Below are 22,410 nucleotides of genomic sequence, written 5' to 3'. Positions count from 1 at the left end.
AGCATCTGTTTGACAAAGCTCACATTTGACCTTCACGTGTCTGTCTACCCTTGGCCAACACATACAGATCAATCCCACTTCTGTGACATGGGGAAGAAATATAACTTTGTGACTTACCATAAAGAAAGGTAAATGTGGCCGTTGCAATATGAATACTGTCAGGCTGAACCACTGGCTTGTGAATAAAATCCAGTAACTGCAAATTAGCAGTAGATGTGTGTACCCATCATTTCCACCATCTGCAAAGGGAGAAATGTCTATATTGAATCATGCCCACTTCCCTCAGGCAAAATTGATCATCAGGAATCCCCTGGCAAGCTAAATAAAAGTATGCTTTTATTTTTGATACGTTTGTTTTTGAGAGAGAGAGTGCACACACATCCAGGGGAGGGGCTGAAGCAGGCTCTATGCAAACAGCAGAGAGCCCCATGTGGGGCTCAAACCCATGAACCATGAGATCATGACCTGAGCCAAAGTTGAATGCCTAACCAACTGATCCACCCAGGCACCCCTAAATAAAAGTATGTTTTAAGATGAATGAGTTAGAATTGTTCATTTGCTCCCTGGTGGCGATGTGGATGCTAAAAAGACATATCTTTCTCAGCCATGTTGGGCTCTACAAACATGGGGAATTCACTTGGATATAGATGTAAAATTAGGTTTGGAAAAATTCCCCAGCTAACTAAATAGTATTTTGTTCCAACTGAAGTGTAGTTCTTATGGTTCTACAGGATAAAGAGATGAAGAAAATTGTGGGACTTGGGATTTCATAAAAATGCAGAACCTTTTAAAAATCATTTTTATTTGGTTGACAACTTCATTTATTCATAAAATTTCTCCTCTCTCTCTCTTTCCTTCCCTCATTCCTCTTTCTCCCTTCCTCTTACACTACTTCTACTTTTTATTAGAGCACAAAATGGACACAGGAAAAGTATGACAGCTTGGCTAATTCTTACAAATTAAACACAACTGTATAGCCAGCTCCCAGGTTAAGAACACAAAATTATCAGTACCCAAGAAGCCTACTTGTATTCTCTTCCAGTCACTACTACTTCCACTAATGGTAACTACTCTCCATACTTCTAACTCCATTGATTCATTTTGCCAGTTGCTAAACTCTACAAAAATGGAGATATACAGACATACTCTGTGCCTGACTTGTTGTTCAGTGTTTGTAGAATTCGTCGATGATATCCAAGTTCCAGTTCCCTTATTTTCATTGCTGCGTAGTATTTCTTTGTATGCATACATGACAATTTATGTATTCTACTTTTAATGGGTATTTAAGTGATTTCCAGTGTTTGGCTATTATAAATAAAACTATTTTAAATCTTCTTGAACAGGCCTTTTGAGGATCATAAACATCTATTTCTTTAGTGTACATACTCAGGAGGAGAATTGCTGAGTCCCATGATTTATTCAGCTTGAATAAATATGTCCAGTCCTCCAAAGAGCTTGTACACTGGTGTTTTTCATCTTGACATATTAGCTACTCTGGTGTGTGTGTTCTTGTACTTTTAGCAAGTTTTTGTTTGTTCATTTTTGAGAATATAGCATGTTCCAAAGCGTATCCCATGCACTGGGATAGGCACAAAGAAGCAGACCTTGATCTTAGAAATTTGTCCTATAAGAAAGACAGAGAAAGAAAATAACACATGAAATTCACAGCAGTGTGAGACATAATAAAGGTAATATCAAATGCAGTGGATGCCTCAACAGGGCACAACAGCTCCTGAGAGGAGGTGATAAAGAATATGTGAACAGGTGCTAGAGGGATGGGTAGAACCCAGAGGAAAATATGAATCAACAGGATAAAAAAATCAAGGTGTGTTTAGTGACAAGCAAAAGGCTGAGTAGGTGGGTTAGAGGAGTTGCTTATGCTGAGGAACAGTGGGAAAAGTATGCAGGGAAGAAGAGCTTGACTGCTACAATAGGAGGCTGAGAATTAATTCATTCAGGCTTCACGAGGTCACAGAGATTTATTTTTAAAGAAATAACATAATATTTTTAAAGTAAAATACTGGCAACCATACTGAATGTGCAAGGACAGAAAAAGATGCCAGTGGCCCTTATATCGAACCTGCTATAAGGCTAACTAACAGTGAAGTCTCTCTTATCAGTGACTGTCTGGGTTCATCCCCCAGCATTTACTGACTGTGTGATGCTGGGTAACTTGGCTTTGACTTTATCAAGTATATGGTGGTGGTTACAACACCTCCTACCTACTGGAGCAGTTGCTGAGGGAGATGAACTGCCTCAGCTGCAGCCTGACAAAACATAAGCACTCTAAGGGTGTTAATTACCAGGTTAAACAAAGAGATAAGAAAAGAACCATGCTGATGACTCCTGACTTTCCTGGAGAACACCATGGGCATTTTGCATACAATGTGGAATGGTAATAAAGTTGGCATATTTGAAAACATTCTACAATTCTCATTATGCATGCATGTGTTCAACAAACAGGTATCATGGGCATTTTGTGCACAACATGGAAAGATAATGAAGTTGATATATCTGAAAACATTCTGATTACACATTCATGTATTCGACAAATATGTATTAAGGCAACTGAGAAGGCAAGCCCTGCCCTGGGCACTCCATCAATGGAAAGAAATAGAATTGCTTCTGCCTCCAGGAAACATGATGATCCAGTGTGACTAGTGGTCTCACCTGAAGAAGAGTAAAGGAAGTACTACATCCTTTCTGGGATGGCCAAGAGGGATGATGATGATGACAAACAAAGGGAATTTTGAAGAGCAAGGTGGACAAAGTACACATATGTGTGGGCATAGCATGGGGTAGGGGATAATGCCACATGCAAAGAGAAAAGAATCTATTATAAGTAGGGATAAAAAGGCTATTTGAGGCCATTCAGTCTGGCTACATTGTGCAAATGATATGATAGTAATATTCACTTGCTACTTCATTCAACAAATCTTTTGAGTGATGACTTTGTGCCAGGAAATGTTTCAAGTACCAAAGATACAGCCATTTACGTCAGATATTCCTGCCATCTTGAAGTTTATATTCTGCTTGTTAACAGAGATAACAAATAAGTAAATAAATAAGAAAATTACAGTATAAATTCTGGAAAGGAAATAGAACAGGTGATGTGATCATGTGGATGGTTTAGATAGGAGGGATGGGGACAAAAAATCATCTGCAAAGAAGTGACCTTGGAGATGTGGCTTTAAAAGATGAGGAGAAAGAACATTCCAAGTAAAAGGAACTATATGCCCAGGCCTTAAGGTGGGATCTAGCTGTACGGCTTAAGTAATGTGAGAGATGAAGATAAGAACCAGGTCACATAGAGTCTTGGAGGGTAACATCAAATGCAGATTTTATTTCCCATTGGGGATGGGAAGCTACTGGGTGGAAGAGATGTGGGAAGGTTAAGCAGATAAATGGCAGGGCCAAAAATATGTCTGTATGGCAAATAAGATCAAAGCAGGGCAACAAAGGAAAAAAGAAATTTGTCCACTAGCCTGAAGAGCCCTTCAAGGTGATGTCCATGGTCTCTCGTTTACATCAATGTCTAGACATGACTTAAAATCTATGTAGCCTCCAATTCCCTTAGTCATTTTTAACTTGGAAGACACCAGAGCATTCTGAAAACCCCCTAGGAATGTATTGGTTTGCAAATCCCTGAAAAGAGATGTACCCAATCAAAAATCCCCACTGCTACTTCCCTCTCAGCCTCTAGGGTAGGAGCTGATCATTCTATTTTCTTTTTTAAGGCAATCCAAAATAAATAAAAGAATGTAAAATGCTAATCAAAAGTAAAAAAAGGGATAGAATAAAAGGAGCCAGTCACTGCTACTGACTTTTATAGCCTTTGCTGTTGGGCCAGCAAGGGAATTTTAGAAGAAATTCCCCCTTTTGCCTCCAGGAAATGGTGACATTGTTCAAGCAAAGTGGCTTCCCTTCCCCGCGACTCTGGGTGGTCCACTATGACTTGGGGGTTGGCTTGGTTTCATCCTGCTAGAAGAGAGTCAGAGTATGTGACCCCCTTCCTACCTCCTCGATTTCTAAGTAGCAAAGAGTCATTCACATGAACTCTCCATATTTCAGGCACTGGGAAATGGACGTAAGAGGTATGTCTTGAAAAGAAGAAGGTTAGTTTAGAAAACAGAGGTGTTTCATCTTGGCTGTTGCTCACATTTACCCACAGGTGGTTCAAATGATTTATGTTAGCAGAATCTCCAACTATCCAGGAGAGAAAACTTCAGAGGGATTACCAGGGAATGGGAGTTTTGGAAGCATGATCTTATTTCTCTGGATTTTTCATTATGGACTTTTGGGCACACAGAGGAAGTAAATAATTCCTAATCTGAATATCTCTTAGAGTGGTATCACTGGAGATAAAATGAGGACCAACTAGAATTTTTAAAAAATTTGTATTGAGAGAGAGAGAGAGAATGAGTGCAAGAACAGGGGAGGGGAAGACAGAGAGGGAGAGAGATAATCCCAAGCAGGCTTCACAATGTCAGCACAGAGCCAAATTGGGACTCAATCTCACCAACTATGAAATCATGACCTAAGCTGAAACCAATAGTCAGTGAGACTGAGCCACACAGGCGTCCCAGGACCAACCAGAATTTTGATCTTAAAACACATCCATGTCCTCCTACCTTGGTTGTTTCCAATACTCAGTACACAGTTAAAATCCAGCATCTCGAATTAGTTAACACCTACAGATATGCTATCTAGCAATACCAGGCTGCCTATGCTTCACACCCCAGCATAATTCTGGAAACCCACCATTCACTCACTACTCACTGAGGCTTAAAAACAAGTTTAAATATTAAACAAAAGGCAATTTTACTGGGGGGGGAAAAAAAAAACAATAAATTCCAGAGCCAAAGATAACTAGAGTTGTTGAATGCCTTTACTGCTCTTCTCCCCACTGACCTGGCTTAATAGTGTTTTCATATTCGTAAGAACCACAACTAAGGAAACCTCTATTATAGTTTCCAAACACAACCCCCTTTGAACATGAATACTGCTGCAGTTAACATTATGCTTCTTCTTTGTGATGTTCTTATCCAGAAAGATGATTCTTTTTACTGATCTACAAAAACTTCAGGTCAGGGCTTCTACCCAAAGTCATTATAGATTCTTTTCTGTCTCAAACATTTTATCACCTTTTTGTTCCATGGAAGTGAAACATTTGGAACTATGAAACATAATAGCCCCTGATAATCTTATCTGTAATGATTAAATTAGTTAATTCCTAGAGGAATAAATTCCTTACTCCTGGCTTAGAAGCAACCTTCCTTTGTTTATCTAGAAATTTCAGTTGTGATTGCACTAATTATAAATTTAATTTTGTGCTAAGAGCATGATTATCCGAATCACTTGTAAGTGACGTCAAGCTGGAGTGAGATGTCAGAGTAAAGCCTCTATTTTTTTTTCTCTGCTTTCCAATTACCTTTAATTTATGCTACTATTTTTTAGCCCTTCTGCATTTTTACTCTAATATTCTTTTAGATTAGTTTAGTCTTATATTTAGAGATAATAGATCATCAGGCTAAATGTAACTGAATTAAATTTATAAAAGCCCAGAAATGTACTTCATCCAGAATCTAAAGTGAGGTTGTTATGAGAAGAGCTCTGAAATTTACTAGTACTAATTGCTTAAAAATATCTATTATTATTGTTACCACTCATTAGGTGAAGTTTCTCCTTTCCATGCTTGTCACCTAACATTTTTCTCCCTGCCCTCCCAGAAAAACCACCACCACCAAAAAAAAAAAAAAAAAAAAAAAAACCTTTTTGTGAAGTTGTGCCTGTTGGCTTTGGCTGCAAAATGACAATGGATAATGACATAAGACTGGTGTACTCCTTAGGGTTTTGTATGTTTGTTTCAGGTAAGGAATAAACACACATTCTTTATTTTTTTCTCTAAGAATATATGTTTGATGTAGTCAATAAAACCTTAAAAGTTGCTAGTTATTTTTTAAGTATGTCCAGCTGAAATTATTAATTTGATGTCCCATAATAAATACTAATGATAAATTTGATGTACCATATATGTACTTTTTAAATGTATTTATTTATATACATTTCTTTATTTATATGAATTTCTTTATTTATATGAATTTCTTTATTTATGCATTTATATGCTCTAACCACCCATAGAACTGAATAAATGTCTTATTTGGAGGATTTCTAGCATGTAGGAAGTGTTTACAATTGAGACCCTGTAATATATTGACTTTGCTCTTGGCTTTAAATCAAGTTATTTATGCTCTTACATAGGAAGTCTCCAAGTCTAGTGCTTTTAAGTATTGACTAAATCAGTCTAGTCTTCATTCCTGGAAAATCTTCCCTTAATTCATGTATTCCCAAGCATTAACATTAGGGGAAAAAATAAGCTCAGTTTAACTTAATCCAAGACTTCTATTTTATAATTGAGAAAACTGAGAAGTGGGGAAGATAAGTGACTTCCTTATAGTTTTCATTAGTTAGTCATTCATCCTACACCTCATAAATAAGGATTTAAGGTAATTTACAGATGTAAGACAAGAGAATTGAAAATAAACAAAATAGGATCTAAACATTAGCTGAATTTGTTCACAGATATGGCTCTGGATATCCAAAGTGGCAAAAGCAGAATACAATCTTCACAAAATGCAGGATGCCTCTGAGCGACCATCAGATTAATTTGTTTAGATGAAGTATAGAGTTCCAACAGAGGACTAAGAACAATGCTTCAATCCACTACATTCTTACTTAGAAAGCAAGCAACTGACACACAGCGAGGTTTCTGTCCACCACACCCCCGAAATTAATTTTTAATTGTATGTGAGAAAGATTACTTAAAATGAAACACTCCTCCCCTTTCTTATAATTTCTCTTTCTTTAGAAATGATTGCTCTGTTACTCATTTTTCCTTCATGACATTCTTGCCTGTCTGGTTAGTACACACCAGAGTCTCAGCCCTAAGAGGGCAGAAACAACTTTACATACACTTATCTTCCATGGTCCTGGCAGGGTTTCCCACAAAAAGTAATTGTCAAAATGCTAAACACGGAGAAGGAGAAGAACGAAGAGAGAGAATAGAAAATAATATTGTGTGTTCATCATCGGTTTATGGAGCATTAGACTAAAAGATGATGGCTGTGCATTTGTGTTTAATCTAGATTTCATGCCATTAAAGGTATGTGAATATAATAAAGGCTTGTTTCAAATGTCAAAATACAAGGAGAAAACATTTTTAAGGATAACTTCTAGGGGAATTAATCTTTGTTTTGTTTTGAAACAAAACATTTCAATATTTTGTGAGTGCTTGCTTACTCAATGCCAGGTACTATTCTGAGTGCTTTGCATGTACAGACTCTTCCAATGGCTAGATACTTAGAAGGATTATCCAATGCCCCCGTTTGATCTGCTCCAAAACTGCCCAGTTTAACAAAGTCCCCTCTTTATCACCTTAAACCTTTCCATCTGATGCTTCAAACCATTCTCCGCATTTTTAATTTCCTAACTACTTCCTGAATCATTCTGACGTAACATTGCCCATTTTTAAATTATTTTAAAAAATTAATTCCAGTAGAGTTAACATAAAGTCTTACATTAGTTTCAGGTGTACAATATACTGGTTCTACACTTCTATACATCACTCAATGCTCATTATGATATATATACTCTTTAAAACCCATCATCTATTTCACCCATCCCCCTACCGTCTCCCCTTTCATAAGTATCAGTTCTCTATATTTAAGCGTGTTTCTTGGCTTCTCTCCCTGCCCCTCCCTCACTCTCTCTCATTTGTTTCCCTTTGCTCATTTGTTTTGTCTCTTAAACTCCACATGAGTGAAATTATATGGTATTTGTCTTTCTCTGACTTATTTTGCTTAGTATTATACTTCCTAGTTCCATCAATGTTGTTGAATGGCAAGACTTTATATAAATATATTTCGCATATATGTACCACATCTTCTTTAACTATTTATCTATCAATAGACAATTGGGCTGCTTCCATAATTTTGTTATTGAAAATAATACTGCAGTGCATGCACCCTTCTGAATTAGTGTTTTTATATTTTGGGGGTAAACACCCACTACTATGATTTCTGGATTATAGGGTAGTTCTGTTTTTAACTTTTTGAGGAACCTCCATACTATTTTCCACAGTGGCTATACCAGTTTGCATTCCCACCAACAGTGCATGAGGATTCGTTTTTCTTCACATCCTCTTCAACAGTTGTTTATGTTTTTGGTTTTAGCTATTCTAACAAGTGTGAGGTGGTATCTCATTAGTTTCAATTTGCATTTCATCAGTGATCATCATCAGTGATGTTCAGCATGTTTTCAAGTGTCTGTTGGTCATCTGTATGTCCTTTTTGGAGAAATATCTATTCATGTCTTCTGTCCATTTTTTAATTGGATTATTTGGTTGTGGGGTGTTGAACTGTATCAGTTTTTTATATGTTTTGGATACTAACCCTTTATTGGATATGTCATTTGCAAATATCTTCTCCCATTCAGTAGGTTGCCTTTTAGTTTTGTTGACTGTTTCCTTTCCTGTGGAGAAGCTTTTTATTTTGATGTAGTCCCAATAGCTTTTTTGCCTCAGGAGATCTATCTAGAAAAATGTTGCTATGGCCAGTGTCAAAGAAATTATTGCCTGCACTCTGTTCTGGCATTTTTATGGCTTTAGGTCTCATACTTAGGTTTTTAATCCAGTTTGAGTTTATTTTTGTGTGTGGTGTAAGAAAGTGGTCCAGTTTCATTCTTTTGCATGTGGCTGTCCAGTTTTTCTCAACACCATTTGTTGAAGAGACTTTTTCCCATTGTATATTCTTTCTTACTTTGTCAAAGATTAACTGACCATATAACTGTGGGTTTATTTCTGGGTTTTCTATTCTGTTCCGTTGATCTATGTGTCTATTTTTATGCCAGTGTCATACTGCTTTGATTACTACTGCTTTATAATATAACTTGAAGTCTGGAATTGTGATACTGTCAAGTTTTTTTCTTTTTTAAAATTTGTTTGGGCTATTCAGAGTATTTTGTGGTTTCGTACAAATTTAGAATTCTTTGTTTGAGCTTTGTGAAAAATGTTGTTGGTATTTTGATAGGGAGACACTGCCTGTTTTTGTGCACTTTTGAGTGAATTCTGATGAGAAAAATTGGCAACTATATTGAGGATTATGGAGTCACATTTGTAGTAATGGTATGATACCCAGAACTCTCTCTATAAATGGCAATTAAGATGATGTCCCATTGAAGTGAACGCCAATATTTCTGTTCTCTTGGAGCTTAGAAAGAAATTAAAAGTTCATAACAGAAAATGTGTTGCAATGAGAATTTGCTGTTGCATAGTTTGACCCACACTATTATTGTCATTGACACATACTCAGTATAACACAATGACCTAGCCTAGGCCATGTAAATAATAGCCCAGCTTCCTAAGGCAAATAAATACCTCTTCAAAAATCATGGAGGTATAAATGTTTCCTACCTACCAAGAAGTATCTTATAAACACACAGTTATCTATCTTGGAAATAAATTTTTTTAATGTTTAAGATTCATGATACTGTATAGCAATTATCTATGCAAGAAATGAAATATTGCAATTAAAGTTTTCTAGGCTTACACATCTATATACATATATATAGTATATGTATATTTCATATTGTATCAATTATCTATTGTCACAATAATGCTATATGACAAGTCATACTCAAACTCATTAAAACATGTCTGCAGGCTGATAGTAGGCTGATCTACACCACGCTTGGCTGGGTAGTTCTCCTGGTCTCCACCGGGTTATGTAGTATATTTCTATACCAGGTGACTCATTGGCCTCCTGGGAATTGTAGGCTGGTCTGGCATGTTCTGCCCATGAAGATGGCAGAGGGGAAAGAGTAAAAGTATTTTTCAAGACCTGCTTATGTCATAACTGCCACCAAACCCGCTGACAATGGCATATCTCAAGAGTGGAGAATTACATGGCATCCCACAATAGGAGGATACTGCATATGTGGTGAACAGCTTGAATATACAAAGAGGTAGAAAATTGGGACTAACAATGCAATTTATTAAAAATAAATTTTAAATTATAAATAAATAAATTATAAATAAATAAAACTTAAATTATAAATATTATAAATAAATATATATATGTTTATATATACAGGTGTGATCTCATTTCCTTCCAAATACCTATATGTTATCTAAGATGATTTGAAAGCCCACCCTTTTTTCTCTGTAATAGATATGATAGCTTCCCAGGGTGATAATAACATTAATAATAGCCATTCTGTATTAGATGTTTATCATGTACTAGACACCTTGCAAAGAATTTTTCATTCATCCCTTAATTTAATTTTTATAACTTGAAAATGTTAGTTCTCGTGACAGTGAAATATAAGTGATAACTAGATAATCTTAATATAAAGATCAGAAACGGAGGCTCAACCAGATAATCTATCCAATGTGTGGAGAAGTCTAGATTCAAATTCAGTTCTATATGATTCCAAAGCATGTGCTGGCATTTCTACATTCATTACCTGTTATTATACTTAAAGCCCTATACTTAAAGCCTCAGCCACCTTTTCAACACCATTCATCACTCTTTCCCTCTGGCCCAGTAATTTCATATTACATTAGCTCCTTTGTCCAAAAGATAATTTCAAATCCTATCTCTTTAATTCTGGTCTATCATAGCTGTGATCTCTACCTATTTTTAAAGGCATCTCATCATATTATCATTTGAGTTTAATGAATTCTGCCAGCTGACAGAATTGAAGAATTTGAGGGGAAAAAAAGACCAATCTCTTCCTAGCACTTACATCGTAATCTGCAATTTTTTAAATAAATGGATTAACAGACATAAATTCCCTTCTTCAGAATTTGGGATGAACACCAAATAGTTCACACAGAAAATACCTGTATTCATAATGTAATCTCATTATTCACACAAGATCCGTTCTGAATGGGAAGACAACTGCCAGAAAATTCCTTTGCAGAAGAAATTTCTTGCATATAAAAGGTGGTTTATAATCAAGGAAATGAGACAAAGGGGAAAAACCAGAAGCAAAAACAAGGGTGAATAAAAAGAAGGGTAGTGTCTCAAGGGGACGATGAAGGTGAAGAAAGAAAAGGATGAAAACTATAGACGAAGGAAGAGGAAGAGAAGGATGGGGGGAAAAACCCTACCAAGTAGGGAATAGGAAAACATATAACAGTCCCAGCAATATGGAATTAGAAGGTTGAAAATCAGTCATTTAGAGCTGGTCCGGAGAGGGCAGAAATGAGCAAACTTAGTATTTCAGTGTTTGGGTAGATTTTCTAATTAATGCCACAAATTTTATACATGTTATTGAAATCTTGATTGCAGTAAAGATTTGCCCAAATCCAACTTCTGGCTAAGCATAAATAGCTTTTGTTTAATATGTTTCATTCTTTAGGCATATTTTATTTTTATTCAACTGAAAGAAAAAAGAATACCACTTAACAATAATTTCTCTATTAAATAACATATGGTAGTTCCTCTTTTCCAGGATTCTTTGCCAATGTCAGGAAGGATTCATGGGTTTTGAAAGATCATCAAACACTCTAGCACTGAAGCTAATCTGAAGTGTCCAGAGGCAGGATGTGTCCAAGGAGTCCATGCGAGGCCTTATGTGAAATTTAATGTATCCTGAGGATGGAGTGTCTTCTCTGGTCTCTGGTTGGAATTCCACACTCTCCAAGAGCAATAGTCTCCTTCCTTCCTTGGCTGTTTCAATCTTCATATACTTGTGGGCAAGAACATTTCCCTTGGAATCTTCCAGGGTTTTCATAGTCTTCCTGAATGTGATCTAAGGCGATCACTGGGAGTTAAGATGCCCAGAAGGCCAAAAGGATTTGATTTATTTAATCAGTGTACCTAGGCCCAAAGGCACTCCTCTGGCTCTTGTTGAAACTTTAGTGGGGTCATCTACTTCCCTACTGTAATAAGGCGCCAATACAAAGATGGTATTCCAGGTGCGGCCTCACCAGGATCCCCAAAAGCAAAAATGTTCCTTTTGTAGTATGTGAAATGGAGATTTTCCTCCTGCTGCTGAAAGCAAACCAAACTCCTTTCCACTCAAATATCATGTTGCATACTCCTATGAAATTTGCCCTCTGTCATGTCCCTCTAGATCTTTTCTTGGCCTTACTAATTTCCAGGTTCTGAACTCCCATGGAATATCTGTGTTTCTCATTAATTTTCACAGATGTATTTCCCTTTTCTCTAAGCGGAATCTTGGCATTATGAGGTCAGTCTAGATTTCTAACCTACAGTACTTATGTACATTTCTGTGGTCTTGGAGGACATTCTCCTTTGCCTCATTTCATCACTCTCAAGTAATGAACTTGGTCAAATGAGGCAGAGTGAAGCTGCTCTCAGTCAGCAGCATATGTAGGTACCATACTCACTGGCTTGGCTTCCTACCATTGATGACATACTGAGTCATTTGTAGATGAACCAGCCTTTCCTCTGAAAGGTTACATCAGTGGTAATCCCTTGAAGCACTCATGCTGATCAGCTCTGGTTTTGAATTCTGGCACACCAGAAACAACATATTTATTGAACATACTCAGCTTAGTGATTTCATTCAGGTGCCATAGGGTACAATATTCTGCCAACCAGAGTTGAAAAGCAGACATTACATTCCTTTCACAGCTTCAGCTTGGAAGAGACAAATTTTTCCGCCCCTCATAAACCCACAAGACATCCCACTCTGTGTGTCTATTATAACCTCTCTTAGGACAAATTGGCTAAATGGAATTTTCTAAATAATTCCACAGGTTGTTTAAGGATTGCATGCAAAATGGGTTTCATGGGCAAACAAGATGGGGAAAATTTCTTACTATGTCTCCTTCTTTGAAAATGTACACATACATATTAAGGTTTCTAAGAAGATAGGAAATATAGAAAACTGCTTTAGTTTCTTTAAAGTTTTCTAAACTTCTTTGACAATGACTTATTTTAGTTTAATACCTATCACCAACACACAGGACATAGATTACAAATAAATGAGTCACTAGGCACTGGACAGCAACATGTGGAAGAATGAAATTAGACCACTTTCCTATACCATACACAAAAATAAACTCAAACTGGATGAAAAACCTAAATTTGAGACAGGAAACCATCAAAACCCTAGAGGAGAAAACAGGCAACAACCTCTTTGACCTGAGCCACAGCAACTTCTTGCTCAACACTTCTCCAAAGGCAAGGGAATTAAAAGCAAAAATGAACTACTGGAACCTCATCAAGATAAAAAACAAAAACAAAAACAAAAACAAACTTCTACACTGCAAAAGAAATAACCAAAAAAACTAAAAGGCAACCAACAGAATGGGAAAAGATATTTGCAAATGACATATTGGATAAAGGGTTAGTATCTAAAATCTATAAAGAATTTACCAAACTCAACACCCAGAAAACAAATAATCCAGTGAAGAAACGGGCATAAGACATGAATGACACTTTCCCAAAGACATCCAGAGGGCCAAAAGACACATGAAAAGATACTCAGTGTCACTCATCATCAGGGAAATGCAAATCAAAACCACACTGAGATACCACCTCACACCAGAGTGACTAAGATGAACAACTCAGGAAACAGATGCTGGTGAGGCTGTGGAGAAACAGGAACCCTCTGGCACTGTTGGTGGGAATGCAAACTGGTGCAGCTACTCTGGAAAACAGTGTGGAGGTTCCTCAAAAAATTAAAAATAGAACTACCTTACGATCCAGCAATAGCACTACCAGGAATTTATCCAAAGGATACAGGAGTACTGATTCATAGGGGCACATGTACCCCCAATGTTTATGGCAGTATTTTCAACAATAGCCAAACTATGGAAAGGGCCTAAATGTCCACCAACTGATGAACGGATAGAGAAGAAGTGGTTTATATATAAAATGGAGGGGCGCCTGGGTGGCTTAGTTGGTTAAGCGTCTGACTTCAGCTCAGGTCATGATCTCACAGTTTGTGGGTTTGAGCCCCATGTCAGGCTCTGGGCTGACAGCTAGCTCAGAGCCTGGAGGCTGTCTTTGGATTCTGTGACTCCCTCTCTCTCTGACCCTCCCCTGCTCATGCTGTCTCTCTCTCTCTCAAAATAAATAAATAAATAAATAAATAAATAAATAAATAAATAAATAAATTTAAAAAAATAAAAAAATAAAAAATAAAATGGAATACTACTTGACAATGAGAAAGAATGAAATCATGCCATTTGCAGCAACATGGATGGAACTGGAAGGTATTATGCTAAGTGAAATAAGTCAGAAAAACACAGATATCGTATATTTTCACTCATATGTGGAACTTGAGAAACTTAACAGAAAGCCATGGGGGAAAGGGGAAAATAGTTACAAATAGAGAGGGAGGGAGGCAAACCACAAGAAACTTAAATACAGAGAACAAACTGAGGGTTGATGGGGGGTAAGGTAGGGGAGAGAGGAAAATGGGTGATGGGCATTGAGGAGGGCACCTGTTGGCATGAGTACTGGGTGTTGTATGTAAGTGATGAACCACAGAAATCTACTCCCAAAACCATGAGCACATTGTACACACTGTATGTTAGTCAATTTGACAATAAATTATATTAAAAAAAAAAAAAAGAGTCTCTAGGCTTTCCTGTCTGCCCGGTCACCAATGAGGATTGTGCACTTTCCCACTGTGTTTCTTCCATTTCTCTACTTTCTGAAGTTACCCAGTGTACTCTTTGGAATTCTTTAATGTAGGACCAAAAACAAATGTACAAAAATAGAAGGGTAAGAAGGTCAAAGGATAGAGTGTTCTAGAAGATTATATTTTCCAAAGATGGTTACTTTTATTCCATCCACACACTCTTCTTACACTGTGATTTCCAATGAGTAATGGGATCTATGCTTCCTTCCCCTGAATTTGGACAGATTCTATTACTGCTATGACTGATAGCAGAAGTGATGTGATAGGTTTTCTGAAGTTAGGTCATCAAATCAATATAGCTTTTATTTGGCTTGCTCTCTCAGAATACCTAGCAGCCAGGTAGGTCCAGGACACATAGAAAGGCTACATGCAGGTTTTCTGGCCAACAGCATTAGATAGGATCTCAGCTAAGAGCTAATGCCAACTACTAGACATGTAATGAAAAAGGCTTTGGATGGTTTCAGGTTCCCTCTTTTAAGCTTCCCTAGTTTACAGCAAGAGGAGCAAAGTGGAGCTCCCAGGGAGCCCTGCCCCAGTGATAGAATTATGACCAAAATGTGTTGCATTGCTTTAAGCAACTGCTTTTTAGGGTAATTTCTTAGGCAGTCTTAGTGACTAGAAGAAGCTGAGAGAGCCCTGGAGTAGAGGAAATGGGCCAACATGATTGAACTTAGTTTTAGAAATACGTTATGATGATGACAATGGTCAGTAACAAATAACTGCTAACAGGAGAGCTCTTTTTTTTTTTCTTCAAGTTTATTTGAGAGAGAGTGTGTGTGTGTACATGCATGCATTTGAGTTCATGTGAGTAGGGGAGGGGCAGAGACAGATGGACAGAGAATCCCAAGCAGGCTCTGCACTGAGAGCATAGCCCCAATGTGGGGCTCAAACTCAGAAATGGACAGATCACGACCTGAGCCAAAATCAACAGTCCAATGCTTAACTGATTGAGATACCCAGGTGCCCCAATAGAGTTTTTTTCTAGAGCTCGGGGTGCCAACACATATGATCTGCAAGGCTGAGTTCCCTTTCTATTATCAAGAAAAATCATTCAAACACTTATTGTGTCTCTTCTTGGGACACTTCATTCAGTAGTTTCCCTAATTCTAGAAACAACCTTGGCTGAACCTCCAAGTTCTCACATGGCTGTCGCCCTGTCCTCTTCAGAATTAGATGAACTATCATCTCTCAAGAGAAGCCCTCTCTCTCTCCTATCCAAGGATTTTCAGTCTATACTCTTCATAGCATTTACCATTATATGAATTATTTCATTGATTTGATGAATTGTTTACTGGTGGTCTCTTCCTACCAGAATAGAATTGTCTTTTTTGCTTTATTCTCCACTGGATTTTCAATAGCTAGAGTAGGTATTTGTTAAATTAATGGATAACAATGAAGGATAATTAGACACCCTCTGTCCTGCAAGTCAGGAAACTAGCTTCTGGGGCTGCCAGGTAGCATGTTGATACAGAAGCAAGGCCTGTGTGCTCCACACCTTTTCCATAGTGTAGGCAGTAAACAGATGACCTTCAAAGCCCCCCTGCACCACTCCATGTGGTTCAAGTTCTTGAGAATTTCATATGGCCTGAAGTTCAACTTTAACAAATCCTTATACTCTCTTAAGCTACGTTTTTACCACAGAAATTGCCTTTAATCACTGTAAGATCTAGGTTATAGTTTCATCTGATAAAGCTATTTGTTTTTGGAACACTTAGTCTTTGCAGACACACCTTTGTTCTCAGTCTAGTCTATTTGTTCCAGACATGGTCCAAACAGACAAACTGGGGTAAATATGACTAGACTCTATTCAGAGTACTTTGTAACTTCTCTTCTCTCCCAGAAAAAGGCTTAAAAGTACAACTGTGATGTAATTTATTGTCCAAAACATTTTACTTTTGAGTAAAATGGAGTTCTGTTAAAAATTACATCCAGGAAAATAGACCCAAATCAAGATTGTCCCAGGTAAACCTGAATGTTTGTGATTCTTTATTTTCTAAAGCCCAGATAGTTTTAAGGAAACAGAGACATATACCTGTTAATTAAATTTTCAGGATTGATAAAATAAAGGCCCACCAGTATTTTGACTTCTAACATGTATTTTGTGAACAACATTTTTAGTGTCCTTATTTTACCTCTTTTCTGTATTTTCACAATGCCTTTTTGATGCAAGTTATAATAGTCAGGGACTGGCCAAGAAACAGAATTTCTCTGGAAAGTGTTTAACTGAAGAGAAATTAATAGGAGACTGTGTACAGATATGTGGGTAAGGTTTTTTAAACTTTATATATGTATATATATGTGTGTGTATGTATGTATACATACATATATATATATATACACACAAGTCACATATGTGTGTATATATTGCTTTGTATATATTTACTTTATGTAAACATACATATGCTTATATATGCTCTTTTATTTAATTAATATATTTTTAACTAACATACTTCACTTTTTTAGAGCAATTTTAGGTTTAGAGAAAAACTGAGCTGAAAATATAGAGTTCTCATATACCTCCTATGCCCTATATACTTTATGTATTAACATCTTGCATAAGTGTGGTCAATTTGTTACAACTGATGAATCAATACTGATATACCATTATTAGCTAAAATCCAAAGTTAAAATTAGGGCTCACGCTTTGTGTTGTACATTCTATGGGTTTTGACAAGTACATAAAGATATGTTTCTACCACTAAAGTATTATAAAGAATAGTTCATTGCTCTAAAAATCACCTGTGCTCCACCTATTATCCCTTCCTCTCTTCCCCTTACCCCTAGCACCCACTGATCTTTTGCTTATCTGTATAGCTTTATCTTTTCCAAAATGTCACATATTAGAACCATGGAGTTTGTAGCCTTTTCAGACTGGCTTCTTTCACTTAGCTAATATGTATTCAAGTTTCCTCTATATCTTTCCATGACTTGATAGCTCATTTTTTTTAAAAAAATAACTGAATAGTATTCCATTTCTCAGTGTACCAATGTGTTTATCCATTCATGTATAAAGGACATCTTGGTTGCCTCCAATTTGGGGCAATTATGAATAAAGCTGCTATAAAGCTCCATGTGCAGGTTTTTGTGTGGATCTGAGTTTTCAACTCATTTGAATAAATACATTGGAATACAATTACTGAATCATACAGTAATATTATGCTTAACTTTGTAAGAAACTGCCTGTCTTCTAAAATGACTATATCATTTTGTATTTCCATCAGCAATCAATGAGTGTTCCTGTTGCTCTTTGAGATGTGGATAGTTTTAGTGGAAGCAACAAAAGATGTTGAGACTCTGAGAGTAGGAATAGCTGGAAGCTGTAACCACTCCTAGACCTGAAAGGTAAAAAGGGAAAGCAGGGTTAGCAGGGCCCAGAGAGAACTGAAACCAGAAAAGAGCCATAATCAAGGAGTCCTGGAGCAAGGGCCAAGGAAAGAAGTGGAAAGGCCAGGTAGAGACAGGGGAATAAGTATCCTGATCTCTTTCCCCTCCTATCAGCTGTTCTCCTGCCAGTGCCTCTATTAGCTGAGTCAGGTAGGAGCTAGAGAACAAAAGAATCCCCATGAGTTGGTCAGTAAAGGTCAGTCCCTAGGGATATAGAGCAGGGCAGAGAAGGATGGCTGACAGATCTGTAAGGGAGTGGAATACACACAAGCATGGCAAAATTATAGTCAACATAGTTTAGTAAGCAATAATGTCATAAGCAGCATTTTGGGGAAGTTTTTAAGCAGTGCATTACAATTTTTCTGTAGAGTATGTTACTGAGTCATTTCTAAAATGTTTTGAAACATACAATCTGGAGCTGAAGTACTGGTGGAGAAGTAGGGTATCGCTCTAGGACCTCCTGTCCTGCCTGCTCACCCTGAAGCCATTCCAGACAGGTGGGTCTCCACACCAGTTCAGATCTTTAGGGATAAACAGTCGTCTCCTTATCTCTCAGTTATAGTGCTTAATAATACTGCCTTTGCATGATTATTTCCAGGTGAGATTCCAAAAGCACTGTTAGCTATTTCTCCTTACCTTCTCTTGTCTTGAAACTGCCTTTTGCTCAATAAAGAACTTTCATATAAATGTGGGATGAACAGTCACATGAATGTCTTTTAACCTTTGATATGCAGAATCCTCCAGAGCACAGGCATGGGAGGAAGGGGAGTGCAGGGGTACTTCTTCCCTAGTTTAGACTTTCTCAACCTCAGCACTATTAATCCTTTGGTGTCAAGAATTGTCCTGTGCATTGAAGGATATTTAACAGCATCCCTGGCCTCTACCCACTAGATACTAGCAGCATCCTCCCTAGGTGTGACAATCAGAAATATCTTGGGAAATTTCCAAGTGTTCCCCACTGGGCAAAACTCCCTCCAGCTGAAAACTACTATCTTAGTCTAAGGGAGACACTTGTTTCTGCCTGCCCTGCTGCCATGGTAAATTAAAGTAACCTCCATTATGTGACACAGACATGGTTCTACTCTTTGTAATCAAAAGGTATAACAAATTGGATCCCAACTTGTTATTACAAAATGCCACCTTCCAGAATATTCTCTTGCAGAGAAGAAATCTTTTCTGACCCAAACCATCTTCCTTACTTAACTCCCCTTTTACTCATACTCAACACAATTCCTGGTCTGATCCTAGCCGTCCTTAGCAGATCTCAGTATCCCTTGTGGCCACAACCATCAATGATAACTAACAACTGTTGTAGAATTTCCAATGGCAGTTGGAAAATGTGGAAGTACTTATTTGTGCCTTCATCCAATCACAAGCCGTCAAATACTGATCGCTCATAACTTACCATATTTACCTGATGGTCCTTTTCTAGTCAGTGTTCTTGTTTATATTTAGAATATAGCAGCTTTTCTGATTTCAGCCCTTATCTTCCTTCTACTGTTCAAGAGGGAAGAAATCGTCAAATTAACCAACCTCTTTTTACACTGGAGGCAGTTTTATTTATTTGTTTAATATTCTGCCTTGTTCCATAAAAGGTTTTGAGGAGAATGAAGACATTGAATGGCATGGGTCAGCGAGAGAGCAACTGGAAATGACATTCCCCAAATCAAACACTATTTTCTGAAACAATGTCAAGCCCTTACAAGGATGGGAAAATAACGAAGTCACATACCGTGAAAGTCAAGGATTCTCTCTAAGGGAATAAGTGTCCTCGAGCTACTGTCCTCCCAGTACATTTGTGAGCTTAACAGTTTGGAATGTCAACAAGAAGGGTGATTTGGGGCAGAGGCCTGCAGGAGGCTTTGTAGCTCACTCATTGATCAATGCAAAGAGAGGAGTCAAAACTGGAAGCTGTTTGGAAAGAGTAAGCAGACTAACTCACTTTGAATCAACATGCATGAAAGATTTATCTTCCCCAGACATGGACAAATTACAACCAAGAGTCCTGAGCAAGCAAATCTCCTACATACTCTGCAGAAGCTGGGGCTAAAAATCTGTTCAATGAATGGTGAGACTCTACATTGTTTGTCTTTCAACATCTCCCACTAACCAACCCTTCCAAATGTTCAGTTCAGCCAGGGAGATGCAATTGGTCACTTTATTTACAATAGTCTTCAAGACCAAATCTAGGCTTGAATTTTTCTATGCTGACTCATAGTTATTAGAAAGAAAAAGAAAGAAAGAAAGAAAGAAAGAAAGAAAGAAAGAAAGAAAGAAAGAAAGAAAGAAGGAAGGAAGGAAGGAAGGAAGGAAGGAAGGAAGGAAGGAAGAGAAAGAAAGGAGTGAAGAAACAGGATATAATGGGTCCAGTTGGGGTTATTTAGTTTTCCATGCCCTGGAGAATTTTGGAAGCCAGCTTTTGGGTGGAAGTTCAATCCTTAGGGAAGGTTTCGACTCATTATACCATAGTAGACATCAGAAACCCTTGCCACAAGGATGCCCAGGATACTCTCAGCTATTAACTTGCTTCAGGAAGATCTAAAAGTATAGTTTTATAAAATCACAGGCACCTACTTTGCATACTCTCACAGTCACTTCAACTGGGACAGAGAGGTCTAGGAGCAACCTATGTTTCAGTGACCCTAGCACCTCAACTAGAAATAGGCTTGGAAATACAGGCACAATCCTGACAGACCAAAGATGTAGAGAATGAGCATGTGGGCTTGGCTAGTCTAAAGCAGCACTGTGTAATAGAAATACAATGCAAGCCATATATGAAATTTCAAATTTTCTAGGAACCACATTTTTAAAAAGTGAAAAGAAATGGGGAAAGTTAATTTTCACATTTTACTTAACCCAATATAACTAAAATATTATCACATTTCAACATATAATCAAAATATAAATACTTAATAGTTTACATTCTTTTATTCATACCTAGTCTTGGGAATATGATGCATGTTTTGTGCCACATGTTGCTTACAACATATGTGACTATTGGCAAATTGGTCTAAAGAAACCACATACAAGTTCTAGTCCCTCAATATGCTAGGATATCAGGATATGCCATGATGTATCAATGGAGTAACTCCAGCAGCATAACCTGGAAACAATGTACAGTTGCACATAGTAATAGGTGAACTGGATCCCGCCTCTGTAGTTGGCATGCGACTCTGGGCAAGTCACTGCATTCCTCTTTCCTATCTGTCACCCGAGGCAGCTGTGGTAGTTGATCTCCCAAGTACATGAGAAGTCTCAGATTTCCAAGGTCTTTCGGGATTATGAAAGACACTGGTGATGATTTTAAAGATATGTTCACTATTTTTTTGATCCTTGTCCCCACAGAGGTGGAGCCTAATTCCCATTCCTTCAATATGGGTTGGACTTAGTGCCATGCTTCTAGTGAGCAGACTATGGCAGAAGTTATAGGATGCTACTTCTGATAGTATGTTATAAAAGGATTGAAGCTTTTATGTGGGATTCTCTCTCTTTTTCTAATTACATGCTCTGGGGCAAGCCAGCTGCCATGCCACAGGATATTCAGACAGCCTATGGGGAGGTTCAAATTGTGAGGGACTGAGGCTTGCTAACATTCATGTGAGTGAGCCTGGAAAAAGATCATGTTCCAGCCAAGCCTTGAGGTGACTGCAACCAAGAGAACAGACTGACTATGACCTCACAACAGGCCAGAAACCTTGACTACCCAGTTAAGCCATTCATGGATTTCCAACCTACAAAAAATGAGATTTAAAAATGTATCGTTTTAAGCTGCTAAATTTAGGGAAATTTGTTGCACAGACACAGCTAGCTATCACAATACTCCTGGTATATGAAAGACAAGTCCAGTGAACTGAAAAACATATTGACTGCAATAAGGACAGCAAAAAACCATCCTTTCCATCATGCATGGGCACTTCCGGGAAGCAGCAATGGGAAACAGAACCACCTATCGTAATAAATAACGATAACTGAGAATTTCTGTGTGCTTCATGCTCTTCCAAGCACTTTGTATTTCTTAACTCATTTAGTTCTTGCAATGACTTATGAGATGGGTAGTATTAATACTTCCATTTCATAGATAAGAAACACAAGCACAGTGATTAAGTAATTTGTCCAGGATTATCTAGGTTGTAAGAGACAAAACTATGGTTTGAACATTGATTGTTTCTACCTCTATCTATAATGCCTCATACATAAAATTAGGTGGAGTTCTCCCAGGCTTAGTTGGCAGAGAGATGCACAGATACACAATGAAAATCCTGGAAATGATGACTTCCCCTGAGGACAATGTTGGGTCCCAGAGCTCAACACCTATGATTTGGTTATTTATGTGTAGAGATCCTG

Source organism: Hyaena hyaena, unplaced genomic scaffold, assembly GCF_003009895.1.
Source record: "Hyaena hyaena isolate Hyena2069 unplaced genomic scaffold, ASM300989v1 scaffold_16, whole genome shotgun sequence".
Classification (NCBI taxonomy): Eukaryota; Metazoa; Chordata; class Mammalia; order Carnivora; family Hyaenidae; genus Hyaena; species Hyaena hyaena.
Note: the sequence above shows the minus strand (reverse complement) of the source record.